We start from the raw sequence: 18,101 nt of genomic DNA, 5'->3' as shown, positions 1-18,101 counted from the left end.
AGCAGAGAATGTGAGAATATTATACCACCGCCATCTGTCAACTTGCACTTGAGTTTGAAAAATGCATCCCCACATGGTGAGCACAGCCTCGCTGAGAAGAGCTTCACAGCTGAGCTCCGGCCACCACCCCTTCTCCAACAGGGTCATCCCAGGGTCAAGATCAGACTCCCCGGGGGTGCCATCGTAGCCTCCTGACCCCACTCCCAGAGCTGAAAGTCTGGAGTCAACAGCCCTCGCTGGAGCTTCTGTGTTCTATTTCTGCTTCCCAGTGGAGGAACTCTCACTTTTAAGCACTCCTTGAGAAAAACCTCCCCTCACGGGCTCCCAGAGCACCAATCGTTGTAACTCATTCATTCTTTCTTCCATTATCCATTCATTCATGCCAGCATTCCCTAGCCACTTGGGGAATCTCTTACTGCTGCTGTGAGGTCTCATGGAAGCAGTCATGGAAAGGGACAGCTCAGGTCTCGTAAGTCACTTGTACACCCAGTGCAAATGCTACAGCTCCCAATCCCCAGCCTGGTGGGCTCCCCTCTCCGAGTGATCCTGTGCTAGACATTGGGCAAAGCCCTTACACTCCATGCAGGACCACAGGATGCTTCCCATCAATTTTAGCATGAGGACTCCTTTTCAGGTGAAAGTATTCCTCAAAACTCCCCACCCCTTCACGGTGCCCTTAGTATCTCTTCTTTGAAAAAAAAAAAAATACAAAAGCTACAGGAATGTGCTAAGTTGTTCCAGTCATGCCCGACTCTTTGAGACCCTATGGACTGTAGCCTGCCAGGCTTCTCTGTCCATGGGATTCTCCAGGCAAGAATATTGGAGTGGGTTGCCATGTCATCCTCCAGGGGATCTTCCCAACCCAGGGATCGAACCTGCATCTCTTACGTCTCCTGCATTGGCAGGTGGGTTTTTACCACTGGCGCCACCAGGAAAGCCCTACAAAAACATAACGCCTTGCAATTAACTTGTTTTTTAGTGATCACAGCACCACTACTAGTTAAATAACGGTTATCCACACTTGACACATGTTATTTCTGTCTTCCATGTTTAACCATGCTTTGACCCCTGGGAGATCCATTCATTCAATATTTGTTCAATGGGTATTTAAGGGGCATCTCTGGGATGCCTGGCTCTGGGGCGACAGGTTAGGGGTCCAGGTAGGAGAAAGAGCAGTGGCTCTGCATGGTGGGGTCCTTAAGCTCCAACCCAGTACAGACTGGATGCGAGCCCTCGCAGGCCACGTGGCCTGTCTCTAGCCCAAAGTCCTTATGAGTAAAGTGGAGATGATCACTCTGACCCTGGGAAGTCATAATAGGATAAAATGAGATAGAAAGCACCCAGGTCAGGGCCTGGCATAAAGCAGAAGCTCAACAGATGGGCACCAGAGGATTAGCATCATCATCGACCATCACCCTCATCATCATCATTGCCTTTATTATCACCACCATCGTTGTGAACATCCTCATTGTCAGACCACCACCGCCACCATCACATCATCCTTTCCGTCTCTTGCTGAGCCCCAAGAGGCCTGTCCTTGCCCCTCCAGCAGGATACTCTGTAGTCTCCACCTTATAATAGAGAGATGTGTATGCACATTTTCTTTCTCAAAGTCATGTGCTGCTCTATAATTTCAGAGCTGTGTGAAACTGAGTAAGGTACTTAACCTGTCTAAATCTGTTTCTGCATGTAAAAATGGGACAAGTTTTAGTAACTCATGGAATTGCTGCAATGTAAATGCGTATAAAAACTCAACATAATATCTGGGATTTGGTAAATGCTTAATAATTGCTGGTCATTATTACTGTTATTATTACACTTCTCCTCCTAGCCTCTGAGTCCCTGCAAGCAGAGACCATGCCAAATTCATCTCAGTCTCCCCACAGAGTCTAGCACAAGACTTTTCTCCCAACAGACATTAATGAATGTTTGCTAAAACAGTCTTGGAGGCTTACACAAAATCAGATGCAAAATAACTCAAGGGCCAGGAGCATGGAACATGGTCAAGGAGAGAGGAGGACAGAGCCCTGATGAGACTCTGAAGACTTCCAACAGATCTCCTGAAGGGAGCCATTTGTTACCTGGGGAGCCGATCTGCAGGTCTGCTAGGACCTTCAGTCATCCATTCATTCATCAAGCTGACCAAAATCTCATTTGGTTCAATAACAAATCCTTGCCCAGTGTCTTTCCCCCCTATTTTAAATCTTACTTCCATCTGGCACACCAGTTGGTCTTCACAGAAATGCTTGGAGGCAGTTAGAACAGGTATGAACAATCCATTTTGTAAATAAAGAACTGGAGACTCAGAGAGGTGATGAGACTTGCCAAAGGGCACATAACCGTCAAGGACATAGTGGAAAGTAGACCAGGGTCCCATTCATGACATTGATTCCTTCCCACTGGCCCCATGATGTCAAGCACTTTACAAATCTGGAATTGCTCATTCTCACTGCCCACTTTGCTTCTCAGCAAACGAAACTGAATTAAGTTATTTTGGTGCTATTTTAACATGCCTGTTGGAAAAGAAAGATGAGAAGTTTCGTGAATCAGGGACTATGAGAGCCACAACAGTATAGGGCAATTAAATGTATGGGTGCTGACCCCAGATGGTCTGGGTTCAAATCCTGACTCTGACATTCATTAGCTGTGGACAGAGCTAATGGACAGAGCACTGGACAGAGCTCTGGACAGAGCACTTAAGCTCTCTGGGCCTTGATTTCTTCATCCATAAGGAAAACTCATTCCAGCTACCTGCGGGACTGTAACAGTTAAATGGACTAATTTATGTGCAGTATCTAGAACAGTACCTGGTACATAGAAAGGGTTAGTTGTAATCATTATTATTTTTTTAATACTTTTTATGTTATACAGATTTATATCTTAATATTTTAAATTATTTAGTTATTTATTTATGACGGCACTGAGCCTTTGTTGCTGTGTATGAGCTTTCTCTGGTTGTGGTGAGTGGGGGCTCCTCTCTAGTTGCAGTGCGTAGGCTTCTCATTGCAGTGGCTTCTCTTGCTGCAGGACACAGGCTCTAGGTGTGTGGGCTTCAGTAGTTTTTGCATGTGGGCTTAGCTGCCTCATAGCATGTAGAATCTTTCCAGACCAAGGATCGAACCCATGTCTCCTGCATTGGCAGGTGGATTCTTAACTACTGTATCACCAGGAAAGTCCTGTAATCATTATTATTTGTGATGCATGCTCTGCACCTCAAACAAGGCCTGGCACAGAGAAGATCCCTAAAAAACATTTGTTGGATGGGTTAATGCATGAAATACTCCCTGGAAAGAGGTCGGTAGCTGTGCCTCCAGGATGGATAAGTCAGTCACAAAGGGAGCTGGAGTTCCGGTCTCAGAGAACCTAGGGTCCCCGAGTTCCTAGGTCAGATGAAACCAGGAGGAAGGAGATTGGTTCAAGAGGTTTTATGTCCAATGCATGTCAGGCTGTGTATGTGCTGTGCGCTCAGCTGCTCAGTCGTGTCCAACTCTTTGCGACCCCATGGACTGTAGGCCACCAGGCTCCTCTGTCCATGGGATTTTTCAGGCAAGAGTACTGGAGTGGGTTGCCATTTCCTCCTCCAGGGGATCTTTCCGACCCAGGGGTTGAACTGGAGACTCATTGGCAGGTGGGTTCTTTACCACTGCACCACCAGGGAATCTCTTATGAAGAGCAGTAAATATGACTAATAATAGTTAAGAATATGGGCTCTAGAGTCAGATATTGAAATTCAAGTCCTCACTCACTCTGTTACTACTAGTTGTGTACTCACTTCCTAATATCGCCTCAGTTTCCTTATCTATAAAATGGGGATACCTACCTTGATGGAAAGTTGGGTTGATCAGATATCCTATGGAGGAGGTAAAGCCTCCTATACCCAGCCCTGGCTCATAGAAATACTGAAGACGAGCCCAATAAGGTCAACAGCAGCTGACCATGATGAACTCGTCCCATGGGCCAGTTCATCCTATGCCAAGTGCTGTTCTTACCATGCTCTCCCTCATGTGGGCTTTGCATTCCTCTGCTAAGGCTAGCTGCACCCTTGGCCAAAAGGCTGCTGAGAAAAGGCAAATTCTCTATTTGGTCCCAGCGCAGATTGGGCTCCATGGAGGTGACATGGCTCCTTGGAAACGGTCCCCTGGGAAAGGTGGTCTCCAAAGAATCCACCTGGGGTGCCCCTCCCAAGCACCAGTGCAAGTATCTCACAGTCACTGTGTCCCAGTCCCTATGGGGGTGCAGACCCTGCTGTGCTCAGTTTCCCTGTTCAAGACCCCCAGGCTCACCAGTTGGCCTGCTTATGGGAAGGAATGGGCATTTGTTGAGCCAGAAATTTTACAATCTTGATTTCATGTAATCCTCACAGCAAGCCTGCAGGTGGGCACCTGGAGGTCTCCATGGACCAGCTATAAGACCCTGAACAAACTAGTCAATCACCCATGCCTCCCTTTTCTCACCTGTGAGCACTAGGTAAATATTCTTATTCAGTGAACCTGTTTTGCAGAGAAAGACGCTGAAGCACTGTGGGGAGGGAGGTGCTCTGTCCAAGGCCATATAACTAACAAGTGATGAAGCTGGAGCTGTATGACTTCATAGTTCCACCCATTCATTCATCATCAATTCCGTTTTGAAGGCCCACCCGGTACTGTACACTGGATCCAAACTCCCTCTCTTTAAAAAAAAACATTCATAGATGGTATTATGGTATCATACTGAAACTGTATTTTTAATTTTCTAAAACCACAGTGACTTAACAGAAGTCAATATATTTTTTGTCTTTGAATAAAATTGTATTGACAGGTTCTTAAAAAGTTTTTGCTTGTTTATTTGCTATTCTTTTTTTTTTTTAATAAGAAAAAAAACTTTATTTGAAGTGTTCACAAGAATTTTAACATAGTAAACCTCAACTCAAACATTGACACACAAACAATAAAAAATATTAAAGAGTATCATCATACATCATTTTGGCAAAACAAGATGGTCCAAGTTCTTTATTTGCTATTCTTTATTTCTCTTTTTGTAGATTTTTTTTTTTTAGAAATAAATAATAAAATAAAACCATTTGGAGTTTGACTACAGTAAATAAGAAATAAAAAGTATTCATGATGCAGTGGGACATAAACAGTATAAGCCCAAAAGACTAAATTATTTACTATCTGGCCCTTTATAAAACAAGTTTGCTGACCCCTGATCTACTTGAAGTGACAAATAGATTCAAGGGATTAGATCTGATAGAGTGCCTGAAGAACTGTGGACAGAGGTTCATGACATTGTACAGGAGGTGGCGATCAAAACAATCCCCAAGAAGAAATGCAAAAAGGCAAAATAGTTGTATTAGGAGGCCCTAAAAATAGCTGAGAAAAGAAGAGAAATGAAAGGAAAAGGAGAAAAGGAAAGATATATCCATCTGAATGCAGTGTTTCAAAGAAGAGCTAGGAGAGATAAGAAAGCCTTCCTAAGTGACAATGCAAAGAAATAGAGGAAAACAATAGAATGGGAAAGACTAGAGATCTATTCAAGAAGATTAGCGATACCAAGGAAACAATTTCATGCAAAGATGGGCACAATAAAGGACGAAAATAGTATGGACCTAACAGAAGCAGGCAACGTGGACCACAGCCTTGTCTAACTCAACGAAACTATGAGCCATGCTGCGTAGGCCCACCCAAGATGGCCATGGTGGAGAGTTATGACAAAACGTGGTCCACTGGAGAAGAGAATGGCAAACCATTCAGTATTCTTGCCTTGAGAACCCCATGAACATTATGAAAAAGCAAAAAGATAGGATACTGAAAGATGAACTCCCCAGGTGGGTAGGTGCCCAGTATGCCATGGGAGATCAGTGGAGAAATAACTCCAGAAAGAATGAAGAGATGGAGCCAAAGCAAAAACAACACCCATTTGTGGATGTGACTGGTGATGGAAGTAAAGTCTGACGCTATAAAGAGCAAAATTACATAGGAACCTGGAATCTTAGGTTCACGATTCAAGGGAAATTAGAAGTAGTCAAACAGGAGATGGCAAGAGTGAACATCGACATTTTAGGAATCAGTGAACTAAAATGGACTGGAATGGGTGAATCTAACTCAGATGACCGTTATATCTACAACCGTGGGCAAGAATCCCTTAGAAGAAATGAAGTAGCCCTCATAGTCAACAAAAGAGTCCAAAATGCAGTACTTGGATGCAATCTCAAAAACGACAGAGTGATCTCTGTTTGTTTCCAAGGGAAACCATTCAATATCACAGTAAACCAAGTCTATGCCCCAACCACTAATGCCAAAGAAGCTGAAGTTGAACGGTTCTATGAAGACCTACAAGACCTTCTAGAACACCCCAAAAAGATGTGTTTTTCATTATAGGGGACTGGAATACAAAAGTAGGAAGTCAAGAAATACCTGGAGTAACAGGCAAATTTGGCCTTGGAGTACAAAACAAAGCAGGTCAAAGGCTAACAGAGTTTTGCCAAGAGAATGCACTGGTCATAGCAAACATGCTCTTCCAACAACACAAGAGAAGACTCTGCACATGGACATCACCAGATGGTCAACACCAAACTCAGATTGATTATATTCTTTGCAGCCAAAGATGGAGAAGCTCTATACAGTCAGCAAAAACAAGACCGGGAGCAGACTGTGGCTCAGATCGTGAACTCCTTATTCCCAAATTCAGACTTAAATTGAAGAAAGTAGGGGAAATCACTAGACCATACAGATATGACCTAAATCAAATCCCTTATGATTATACAGTGGAAGTGACAAATAGATTCAAGGGACTAGATCTGATAGACAGAGTGCCTGATGAACTATGGATGGAGGTTCATGACAGTGTACACAAGGCAGTGATCAAGACCATCCCCAAGAAAGAGAAATACAAAACACCAAAATGGTGGTCTGAGGATGCCTTAAAAAGAACTGAGAAAAGAAGAGAAGCTAAAGGCAAAGCAGAAAGGGAAAGATATACCCATTTGAATGCAGAGCTCCATAGCAAGGAGAAAGCCTTTCTCAGTGATCAATGCAAAGAAATAGAGGAAAATAACAGAATGGGAAAGACCAGAGATTTCTTCAAGAAAATTAGAGATACCAAGGGAACATGTCATGCAAAGATGGGCACAATAAAGGACAGAAATGGTATGGACCTAACAGAAGCAGAAGATATTAAGAAAAGGTGGCAAGAATATACAGAAGAACTATCCAAATAAAATCTTCAAACCCAGATAACCACGATGGTGTGATCATTCACCTAGAGCCAGACATCCTGGAATACAAAGAGAAGTGGGCCTTAGGAAGCATCACAATGAACAAAGCTAGTGGAGGTGATGGAATTCCAGCTGAGCTATTTAAAATCCTAAAAGATGATGCTGTGAAAGTGCTGCACTCAATATGCCAGCAAATTTGGAAAACTCAGCAGTTGCCACAGGACTGGAAAAGATCAGTTTTTATTCCAATCCCAAAGAGAGGCAATACCAAAGAATGTTCAGACTATCACACAATTGCACTCATCTCACACTCTAGCAAAATAATGCTCAAAATTCTCCAAGCCAGGCTTCAATAGTACATGAACTAAGAATTTCCAGATGTTCAAGCTAGATTTAGAAAAGGCAGAGGAACCAGAGATCAAATTGCCAACATCTGCTGGATCATTGAAAAAGCAAGCGAGTTCCAGAAAAACATCTATTTCTGCTTTATTGACTATGCCAAAGCCTTTGATTGTGTGGATCACAGCAAACTGTGGAAAATTCTTAAAGAGATGGGAATGCCAGACCACCTTACCTGCCACCTGAGAAATCTGTATGAGGGTCAAGAAGCAACCGTTAGAACCAGAGAAGGAACAATGGACTGGTTCTAGATTGGAAAAGGAGTACATCGAGGCTGTATACTGTCACCCTGCTTATTTAACTTATATGCAGAGTACATCATGTAAAATGTTGGGCTGGATGAAGCACAAGCTGGAATCAGATTGATGGGAGAAATATCAATAACCTCAGATATGCAGATGATACCACCCTTACGGCAGAAAGCAAAGAAGAACTAAAGAGCCTCTTGGAAAGTGAAAGAGGAGAGTGAAAAAGCTTGCTTAAATCTCAACATTCAAAACACTAAGATCAATGCATCCCATCCCATCAATTCATGACAAATAGATGGGGTAACAATGGAAATAGTGAGAGACTTTATTTTCTTGGGCTTCAAAATCACTGCATGTGGTGACTGCAGCCATGAAATTAAAAGATGCTTGCTCTTTGGAAGAAAAGCTATGATCAGCCTAGACAGCATATTAAAAAGCAGAAATGTTACTTTGCCAATAAAGGTCCATTAGTCAAAGCTATGGTTTTTCCAGTAGTCATGTATGGATGTGAGAGTTGGACTATAAAGCTGAATGGTGAAGAACGTATGCTTTTGAACTGTGGTGTTGGAGAAGACTCTTGAGAGTCCCTTGGACTGCTAGGAGAGCAAACCAGTCAATCTTAAAGAAAATCAGTCCTGAATATTCATTGGAAGGACTGACGCTAAAGCTGAAGCTCCATTATGTGGGCCACCTGATGCAAAGAACTGACTCATTGGAAAAGAGCCTGATGCTGGGAAAGATTGAAGACAGGAAGAGAAGGGGACAACAGAGGCTGAGATGGTTGGATGGCATCACCGACTCGATGGACATGAGTTTGAGCAAGCTCCGAGAGTTGGTGATGGACAGGGAAGCCTGGTGTGCTGCAGTCCATGGGGTCATAAAGAGCTGGACGCTACTGAGCAACTGAACTGACTGACTGACCTACTTGATGAAATATTCTGCATCCTTTAAAAACATGATTATCTTTCAATTCAGGTTGATAAAAGCAACCTACAGAGTTTTATATACAGGATGATTTTGCCTATGTAAAAAGAACCCTATATAACAAAACCACATGAAAACTGAACATAAAAAACTCAGAAAAATAGATGAAATTATTAACAGTTTTGGGGGGATAGAAACACAGTAAGTGATTTATGCTTTTTATTTCCTTGTACTTGTCTTTACTTTCTAATTCTTAGGAAACACACAAGTATCATACGATGGAAAAATCACCTTTTAAAAAGAGAGATGCATAGTTGAACATCTCAGCTCTGGGCATCCTAGTAGCCAAGGTAAGGAGTGAAACAAGATGGGTTTTATCATCAGTGGTTAAGAAGGAGCCAGAGAACTACAGAAATACAATCCTCCTGGCCCAGATTTCTGAAAGACTTGGTCAACAGGGTCTTTGTGTCAAGGGTATCAAAAAAAAACAGCGCACAACTTTATTCTTTACTAATGTACTGCGGTATTCCATGCATATATGACTATTCTTCAAGTATTGACCTTCAAATGATGTCAAAGAGAAAATGCTAAGCTAAGACAATTCTAGTGGCCAGGGTGATATAGGAGTTTATAGCTCAAGGAAGAACTTGTGGAATCTTGTGGGGAATAGCATTAATGGATCCAATAAATGCATACACTTTCTGCAGAGAATTTTTTTCTCAGAAAACAAAACTTACATTGAAGACCAGTGTGTAAAATAGATAAAGATGAGGTGCCTTGGTAGAAGTTGAGTAGGGCATGTTTTAGGTCACCCTCACAACTTTCTCCAAGAGTGCCCCTGAATGGGGTTCTGTGTCACCTCTAGGTGTTCTTGGAGCCCAGCTGGCAAATGGCTCCATTCGCCACCCCTTGGAGACCTGTACAGCCCCTGGTCCTTTGCCAGGTTGAGGGCACTGGTGAGGGCAGCAGAAAGGATGCTCTGTGCTCACAGAAGGCAGAGCCCTGTCCTGCAGAAGACACAACTACGAGCACAAAGACGAGGTTTCACTGGGGATGTTAAAAAGCACACGTCATAACTGTGCTTTCGTTACGGGTGTTGGGTTGGGTAGGGAAGGACTCGGCATTCTGGAGTGGCAGTTCTGGAGCCATCTGAGGCTCTAACAAGCGAGGAGGAGGGTCTTTGGCGGGTGGATAAGCCTAGAGGACAAATATATGAACCAAGGTTACAATCTCATTTCTGTTTGAAACCTGAAGAACAAAACATAGTTAGCAACAGGATGTGGGACAGTATATTGAAGTGGTAAAGAGGGGGCTCTGGATCAGATTTGAATCCTCCTCTGCTACTGACTTGCCCATGGGAAAATCATCAACTCTTCCCAAGCCTCAGTTCCCTCACCTGTAGAAAAGGAAAATCGTAGCCATATGATAGAACAGTTGGGAGGATTAAACGAAATAGTGTCTGCCAAGTGCTTACCGCCTTACCTGCCCCATAGTAGATGCTCCATCATAGTTTGCTATTTGGCCCAAGGGACCTGGCCAAGCCTGTAACCCATCCTTCCTGGAGTTTGGTTAACCCGGGCATGGACTTCTGAATTATGCAGTTTTGAGGAAAGTCTCAGGGATGTTCTGGGGCTGTCACCAGTTCCCTGTAATTGACGAGTAGAAGAATTTGGAGAGCAGCTGGGAGGAGCCAGGAGCAGCCATCCCTCAGGTGAGTGTCTCAGGTTGCCTCTAGAATGACTTGACAGAATCCTCTGCTTGTCAGGGTGACGTCAGAGGGGGCTGCCTTTGTTGTGACGGGGTGCTCATGTGTCTCCTGCTCTGAGTGGCCATCCCCATGCAGTTAAGGTCATGTAGCTTTTACTCCACGTGAGGGACATGAAGCGTGCCATCTCTGCTTTGGCTTAGGGTCAGGCATCACGGGCTACTGTGGACATTTGCTGGGTTTTGGCCACTCCCTACTTCTGCAATAGCACTGATTTCATTTTGGAGGAATGAGTTCTCCTGCTCTTGATGGACAGGTAGGCAAGGCTCCCTGCAGCCCAAGGGATGATGTGAGGCTCAGCTAGGTATTTTGTTTGCTCCTCCCATGCCTCTGAATCTTCCATCTCTGCAGCCAGGACAGGACCGCCAGTGATTCGTTCCTGTTTTCTGCTCCTCCAGGGAGCCCTGGATCCTTTTCTGAGCCTGGTTCTCCAGCCTTCCTACAAATTCTGTGAAAGTCTCATTATCCTTCCAACTTACTCCTTTTTCACTTGAGGTGTCTAAAGTCAGCTTCTGTCACTTACACCTAAGAGCCCTAACAGATGCAGAGAGGAAGAAGCCAAAATGGCTTCCCTGGCTACAAAGGGCTACGACCAGGGGCTCTGGAAGATGCAATGCAAACAGGAAGAGTTCAAGTGGAATACAGAAGCCTTCCTTTGTGGGGCCAGCCCCTCCCCATGCCCACAGGGTAGACCATTAGTCCAATTCTGTGATGCTAGTTTCATTTCACTTTCTCGTGAGTGGTTCGGGCATAGGCATGTGACTCAATTCTGGCTAATGGGGCCTTTTATTCCCATTTTATAGCTAAAAGAAGGATCTCTGGGATAAGAAAGAGATTTTGGAAAAGATGATTCTCTTCTGCACCATCCACCATCGTGCCTGCAAATGGCCCCTGGGACCATCTTATGACCTGGGTGAGAGAATGCTGAGTCGGTGGGAAGGTGGGCAGAGCAGGAAAAGCAGGAAAGGGATGGGCCCTTGTCATCACTGGGCTGCTGGGTTATTCAAATCTGGAACTGTCCGTATCTCTAGGCTTCTGGAGTTAATAAACCCCTTTTATTTTTTTTTTTTTAATTTTATTTTATTTTTAAACTTTACATAATTGCATTAGTTTTGCCAAATATCAAAATGAATCCGCCACAGGTATACCTGTGTTCCCCATCCTGAACCCTCCTCCCTCCTCCCTCCCAATACCCTCCCTCTGGGTTGTCCCAGTGCATCAGCCCCAAGCATCCAGTATCGTGCATCGAACCTGGACTGGCGACTTGTTTCATACATGATATTATACATGTTTCAATGCCATTCTCCCAAATCTCCCCACCCTCTCCCTCTCCCACAGAGTCCATAAGACTGATCTATACATCAGTGTCTCTTTTGCTGTCTCGTACACAGGGTTATTGTTACCATCTTTCTAAATTCCATATATATGCGTTAGTATACTGTATTGGTGTTTTTCTTTCTGGCTTACTTCACTCTGTATAATAGGTTCCAGTTTCATCCATCTCATTAGAATTGATTCAAATGTATTCTTTTTAATGGCTGAGTAATACTCCATTGTATTAAGCTGGGGCTTCCCTGGTAGCCACCTGCAGTTGGGTTTCTGTTATCTGCAGCCCACAGCATCCTTGTACCCAGCTAGAACTTCATATCTGAGAGCATGTACCTACCAGAGGGCTGGGGTTGTACCATCAAGGGCCAGTGGCAGGAGGAAGCCTGGGGAAGGGAGTATCCAGAGGGTGGGTAGGTCCAAGGGGGGCCACTTATGGGTAAGTATGGGTAGCCTCTGGCAGTGACAGTCTCTGAAGTTAGAAGAATGACAGTGCCATTTCCTGGCCATCTTCTTTGTTTGGGGCAAGAACCCAGCCAGAAGCTTGAGGGCATAATGAATAAGATCCAACTCAATGTATGGTTTGGATGGAATAGTAAGAACTAGCCAGAGTCTCATGGTATGAAGTTCAAATGGGTCTTTGACCCTTTCAGGGAATTGAAGGTTAAGACAGGGAAGCAGAGGCAGAAAGAAACACACCCAGTTATATAGAGTCACCAGCAGGGCAGAGTTTAGTGGAGGCTGAAACTCCGTAAATACTCCCCTTTCACCACCTCCACCCCCAGGAATGCCAGATGCAGAGCTCAGGGCAACCATGCCAATTCCAGGCCAGCCCCCTGGGTACCCCTACTGGCTTTGGCTCAGGCATTGGACTGGCAGCTTGGATGGATGGCGCCTAAGAGAAGCAGGGGAGGCAGGGACTAACAGAGGCTGAGTTCAGGAAGCAACTTCCATCAGGAGCTGGGAGATCCCCGGTGAGACTTCTAGCTTATGCCACTCTGCTTCTGCCAGTATGTAAGCAACCTCATGCCTTGGAGAGCCAACCCTGTTCTGGTCTGAAGGCCCAGCAGATGGACCACGCTCTTCCCGCCATCCTGTTCTTCATGCATCAGCCAGGGATCAGGCGCTTCCTCCCGTTGCATCCTCATCTATGTCTTCAGAGCTCCCACCACCCTGACCCAGCACTGAACAAACCACAGAAAGTCTTTAGGGGCCATTTTCCTGGCTGCAAAGATCCTAAAAAGGTCATCTGGAGTGCCAAAGGGGAAACAGAAGCACAGAGAACAGGGGCATGCTCTTAACCTGCTGTGTGACCCTGGGTGGTCAATGACATTGCCAGCTTGCATGTTCCATGGTTCAGCTTCAAAAGGACAAGCACGTGTGAAATGGTAAGTTAACTCTTCAGAGCCAGATGGAATGGCCCCTACCTCAGCCTGGAGTGAAGGCTGACTCCTCCCCCTCATCTCTCCTCCTCCAACAACTGGGTCCCCTGAAACACCTGAAAGCTTAGTCCCACCCCTTGTTCCACCCCATTGTGAGTATCATCTAAGGAAACCCTGGCTCACACTTTCCTGCCCTAACACTGTGCTCTATTTCTGAAACTGGCCTCGCCTTGCTCCCAAGACCCAACACACCTTACTTCTCAGCCTTGGCTCAGCTCCCAGCTGCAGCCCCACGAGCCCGGTGCTAAGACTGCTCAGAAGGGTGGTGAGACGGCAGTGTCAGCAGTGGTTGTAAAGCACGTGCTCCCTGCCAGGTGCCCATCTGAGCATTTTGCAGGGATCACTTTATCAAATCCCCAAAGAGGGCCCCATCTGGCAGTTGCTATCATTCGTCCCATTTTATAGAAAAGGGAGCTGAAGGCCAGCTTACCAAAGGTCACCTGGCTGGTAAGTGGCAGTGCCTGGATGTCCCCTTGACAGCCCACGTTGGCAGTTTCTCTGGTCCCTGCTGCAGGCCTGGACTGGGTTTTCCCTCTGCCAACCCCTGGGCTGGCCCTGAGTGCCTGCCCAGCCCCATGGGCGTGGTTGATCTCAAGTCCCAGGCGTCTGTCTCCCTAGCATTTTAGATTGCTGTCATGTCCTTCAGAGAGGATGTGAGATTTCACAGGACCTGGAAGAACACACAGAGGGCATGGAGGTGGGGCAAGAGGTGAGACCAAAAACCAAGTCTGGTTACTTGCAAATGTAGACCCCACGAGTATATCCATGAGTTGGTCCCCTCTCTTACCCACTCACCCGTGGTCACTGGGCTATAGCTTCAGGGTGTTGATGGCACCCACCAACCAGGGAAAGCCAAGCAGGACAGTGAAAAAGCTTGATGGCCCTGTGTTCGGACCCCAGTCCTGTCCCTTCGTGTTCTGTGAGCTTGAGGCACATCCACAGGGAGGGTGCCGCTCTCAGTGTTCGAGCCCCATCTGTGACATGAGGCTGATGACACCAACCTTGCAAAGCCTTCCTGAGAGACATGAGATGCCTTCCACAAGTGCCTGGCTCTCAGGGGTGCACACTCCTCTTGGCCCTGGCTGTCTGCTGATGCCAGGGGTGGCCTCTTGGGGCTGAGAAGTCCGCGTGGTCCCAGTGATGCCCACCACATGGCTGGCAGGGCCCCAAGAACACTAGGCATGCACGCTGGAGATAAATACAGGGTCCAGGCACCTGTTTCTGAACAAAAGGCTATTCTGGGGTTTTAATTGCTCAACAGGGGGAAGTCAGGCTCTGGCCAGTGACCAACCCTGGAGGGTCAGGACAAGCACTGGGGCAGCAAATACACCCAAGGGCAGGTGCAGAAATGCCAGCCAACAGGTGACAAATCCCGGACTGTCACCAAGGGAGGGCGCTTAAAAGGCCTCTGAGCACCCTCACAGTCTACAAATAGGGAAACTGACACCTGGGCGGGGGGAAGGCTTCCATTCAGCGCTTCCACGAACGTTCATCAAGCACCTCTTTTAGGCTTGGCTCTGTGCTCAGACCCAGGAACCTGACAGCGTAGGGGAGACAGAAGGCACATATGCAAACCCTGTGCCCTGCGACAACTGCCAGGAGAAGGCACGGACAGAGCCGGCGAAGCAGGAAGGAGGGACGCCACCCTGATCACGTGGTCAAGCATTCGTTCATTCATTCACTATGTGCCTGGGCTTGTCTGTACCAGGCGCTGCTTAGGTACTGGAGACACAGCCCTGAATAAAGTTCAGTCCCAGCCCTCGTGGGATGTACAGTTTCACAGCAGAGAAAGGTAGTCAGATAAATGAAGAGGAATATGATAGAATGTCAGGGTGCTACAGAGAAAACAACCCCAGGATACGGGAAGAGTAGGCACCTGCTGTGGCTGATGTTTCAGTAGAGACAGTCAGATTGATGCCAACCATGAAAAATGAACTTGAGCACAAGAAATACACAGGGTAGTGAATACTTTGCCTTTGGAGTGAAGGAACCAAGGCCCAGAGATAACCTGCCTCAGGGGTCACAGAGGACCAGCCATGGACTCAGAAACTGCCCCAGGTCTCCTCTCCAGGGCGTAGCATGCCCTCTGTGCCCACAACCGCTTTCCCCACCTCTATCCTGCCCCGGGGTTGGGGAAAGTGCCATGCAGCTGTGCCGGGTGGGGGCCAGGCCCGTTCGGTCACCACCTCCTGGCTCACCAGTCGCCCACATCTGAGACAATGAAGACTGACAGCCAGACCCTGGGCCATCCAGACACCATAGGCTTGCCCCTCCCCCTGTCACCTCCCACTGATGTCAGTGGTGCCTTGGTGTCAGACACACATGGTGCCTGCACTTCTGAGTTGTATGACCTTGACAAATTCAGCACAGCATCTGTCAAAACCGGCTGTTGTACTGCACTCACAGAGCAGAGGGGGATTAAATAAAGTGAGGTGCTAAATGTCCACAAGAATCTGTGGCCCACAGCGGCCTAGAGAGGGCGGCCACCTTCCCTTCCTACAGTTGCCCCCTCACAACCTGTGCCTGGGCTGCATCCCAGAGCATCTGTCCCTCCTCAAGGCTCCCACAACCCCGAGAGCACTCATGGTCTCTTCCTGCGTCTGCTGTTGGTCCCAGCTGGAGAAAAAGATCTCCAGCACCCGGAGCAGCCTCTGGCTCCTGCATGTCTCCACACCACTGGCTGGGGACTCAGCTTAAAGCCACACTCAGCACTGCTCCATCAACACCCCCCACCATGCAGCTTCCAGCATGGAAAACTGAACTTGAAGAATCATGAGGAAGATAGACAAGCAGATTCAGAGTCAGCTTCTTATCAGCCTAATGACACTGGGCAAGTTAACTTTATTTTTTTTTAAATTATGAATGAGGATAATAATCAGTGCAAAGGTTCTGCAAAATTATAAGGTGATTTTAATATTATTGTTTTCATTATAGGATCATAGGTTGAGGGCAGAGTTTATTCTACTTGTAACCTGGTACTACAATCCTTTCCACAACGTCCTGACCCCTGGGCAACCTCTTCTAGTTGACCTCTCCAATGATGGGAAACTTACTCCCTGATGGGCAGTCCCTACCATATTTTGACTGCTTCTGAGCATCAGAAACATTGATGCCTGTTGTTCAAAGCCCTGCCATGCTGAACTCTGGAATACAGAGAGGTGAGTGGGTGGTGAGCAAGCCTGGGAGAGGGTCTGGGGAGAGGTTTGAGATGATGGTGGGAGTAAGTCAGGAGTCAAGGGCACCTGGAAATAACACTTCCTGCTACTGGGCCAGGGAGCACTCTCTCATGTAGCCCCTCCACCAGTGGTCAGCCCCCCTTCCCAGGTAACCTCCCACTAACGGTATCTTACTCTGCCCGAGGCTTCAGAGCCAGCCCGGCCCTTCCATAAGACATCCTGCCTGGGCTGCCTCCTGCCCGGGATTGCTCAGCAGCTGGACCACAGGGCCCTGGGTTCTCAAGCCATGATGTATGATTAATGACTCTGATGAGCTCACCAGCCCACGGAGGGAGGGTCGATCCGAGGGGAGGCCAGAGGAAGGCTGGTTATGGATTTTAACCCTCTGATGTTACTGGCTGGGAATTTAACATCAATAATTCAAAGCAGTGGAGAGTAGGGGTTGAGAAAAATGCAAAAGAGAGGGAGGTAAGGACAGAAACAGAGAAAGGAAGAAAAGGGATGGGGGAAGGGAAGGAGAAAGGAAAAGAAGCACAGATGATTTACTGAGTATCTCCCAGGGCCATCTGCACCTCCTTTAGATCCTTCTAAGCCCCACTGAAATCTGGGAAGCATATAGCATCCCCCCCATTACCCAGCTCAAGAAACTGAGGCATAAAGAGGAAAAGTGAGGGTCTCAGGGGTTGAGGGGCTATAGAAAGGACCTGGGTTCTGTCTGCTACACCTTGACTCTGAAGGGTCACCAGGTGAGGGAACACAGCGAGGGTTCCTGCCAGCTGGAGGACAGCCAGCCCCAGCTTACACTCTGGGGCTGACATCCGGTGAGATGAGTCTGAAGGACTCTGTCCCAAGGAAATAAACCAGTCCTCGGCCTTCTGGACAGCACCAGAACTTTGTTTCTGGAGCTGAAAAAATTAACTGCTATATTTAAAAGCATTGTTCGGTTGCTATGGCAACAGAGGGGCTAAGAATAATATAAAAAGATGATGATATGCCAGGTTGTCACTGGCAACCCAATTTTAAGGGTGTGTGTATGTGTTTTAAAAGAGGGAGGGGGTGGGGAGGAGAGGGGAGACAGCATTTAGACTGTCTTCACCACTCCCTCTGGCACCAGCTGCCCCCGTGACATGTCCAAGATTCAGCCAGGCCTGGGATCTCACAGGTCTGCCCGAGTCAAGGGAGAGCTGGCATGGCCTGGCCCCAAGCCTAAAGATAAAGGTGGTTCTCATTCTCAGATTGCTGTCCCCTCCTGACAGCCCCCCACTGCCTGGGCAGCTTCCCTCAGCTGTGGAACCCCAGCCGGAGGCACCTCTCAAACAGATGGCCCCAAAATAGCTTCTTCCCTCCAACCTGGGAGATAGCAGCCAGCCTGGCAGACTCCCTGGGGACCACCAGGGAGAACAGATGGTCGGGAGAGAAGAGCAAGAGACAGATTTATTGATCTGCAACATGGATATCAGGCTTGGGCAGACATGGGCACAGGGTGGCCCTGGCTCTCTGAGGAGTCCTGCAGAGACACCTTAGGTCTAACCTTGGTCTGGAGCCTGGGCCTAGGTAACCTGGAGGATCCCAGAGCAAGCCTGACCAAGTCGACAGGAAGGTGGATGGGGACTGTGGCCCCTTGTA

General features: G+C 47.0%; 1 protein-coding gene across 3 annotated transcripts in view; it reads right to left on the bottom strand.

Moving 5' to 3' along the window:
• HIVEP3 (human immunodeficiency virus type I enhancer binding protein 3) overlaps positions 1 to 18,101 on the bottom strand; it is a 564,447-nt gene that overhangs the window by 180,759 nt on the left and 365,587 nt on the right. The gene's annotated exons all lie outside the window — the stretch shown is intronic.

This window comes from Bos indicus x Bos taurus, chromosome 3, assembly GCF_003369695.1.
Source record: "Bos indicus x Bos taurus breed Angus x Brahman F1 hybrid chromosome 3, Bos_hybrid_MaternalHap_v2.0, whole genome shotgun sequence".
Lineage (NCBI taxonomy): Eukaryota > Metazoa > Chordata > Mammalia > Artiodactyla > Bovidae > Bos > Bos indicus x Bos taurus.
Note: the sequence above shows the minus strand (reverse complement) of the source record. Positions and strands in the feature narration are given on the sequence as shown.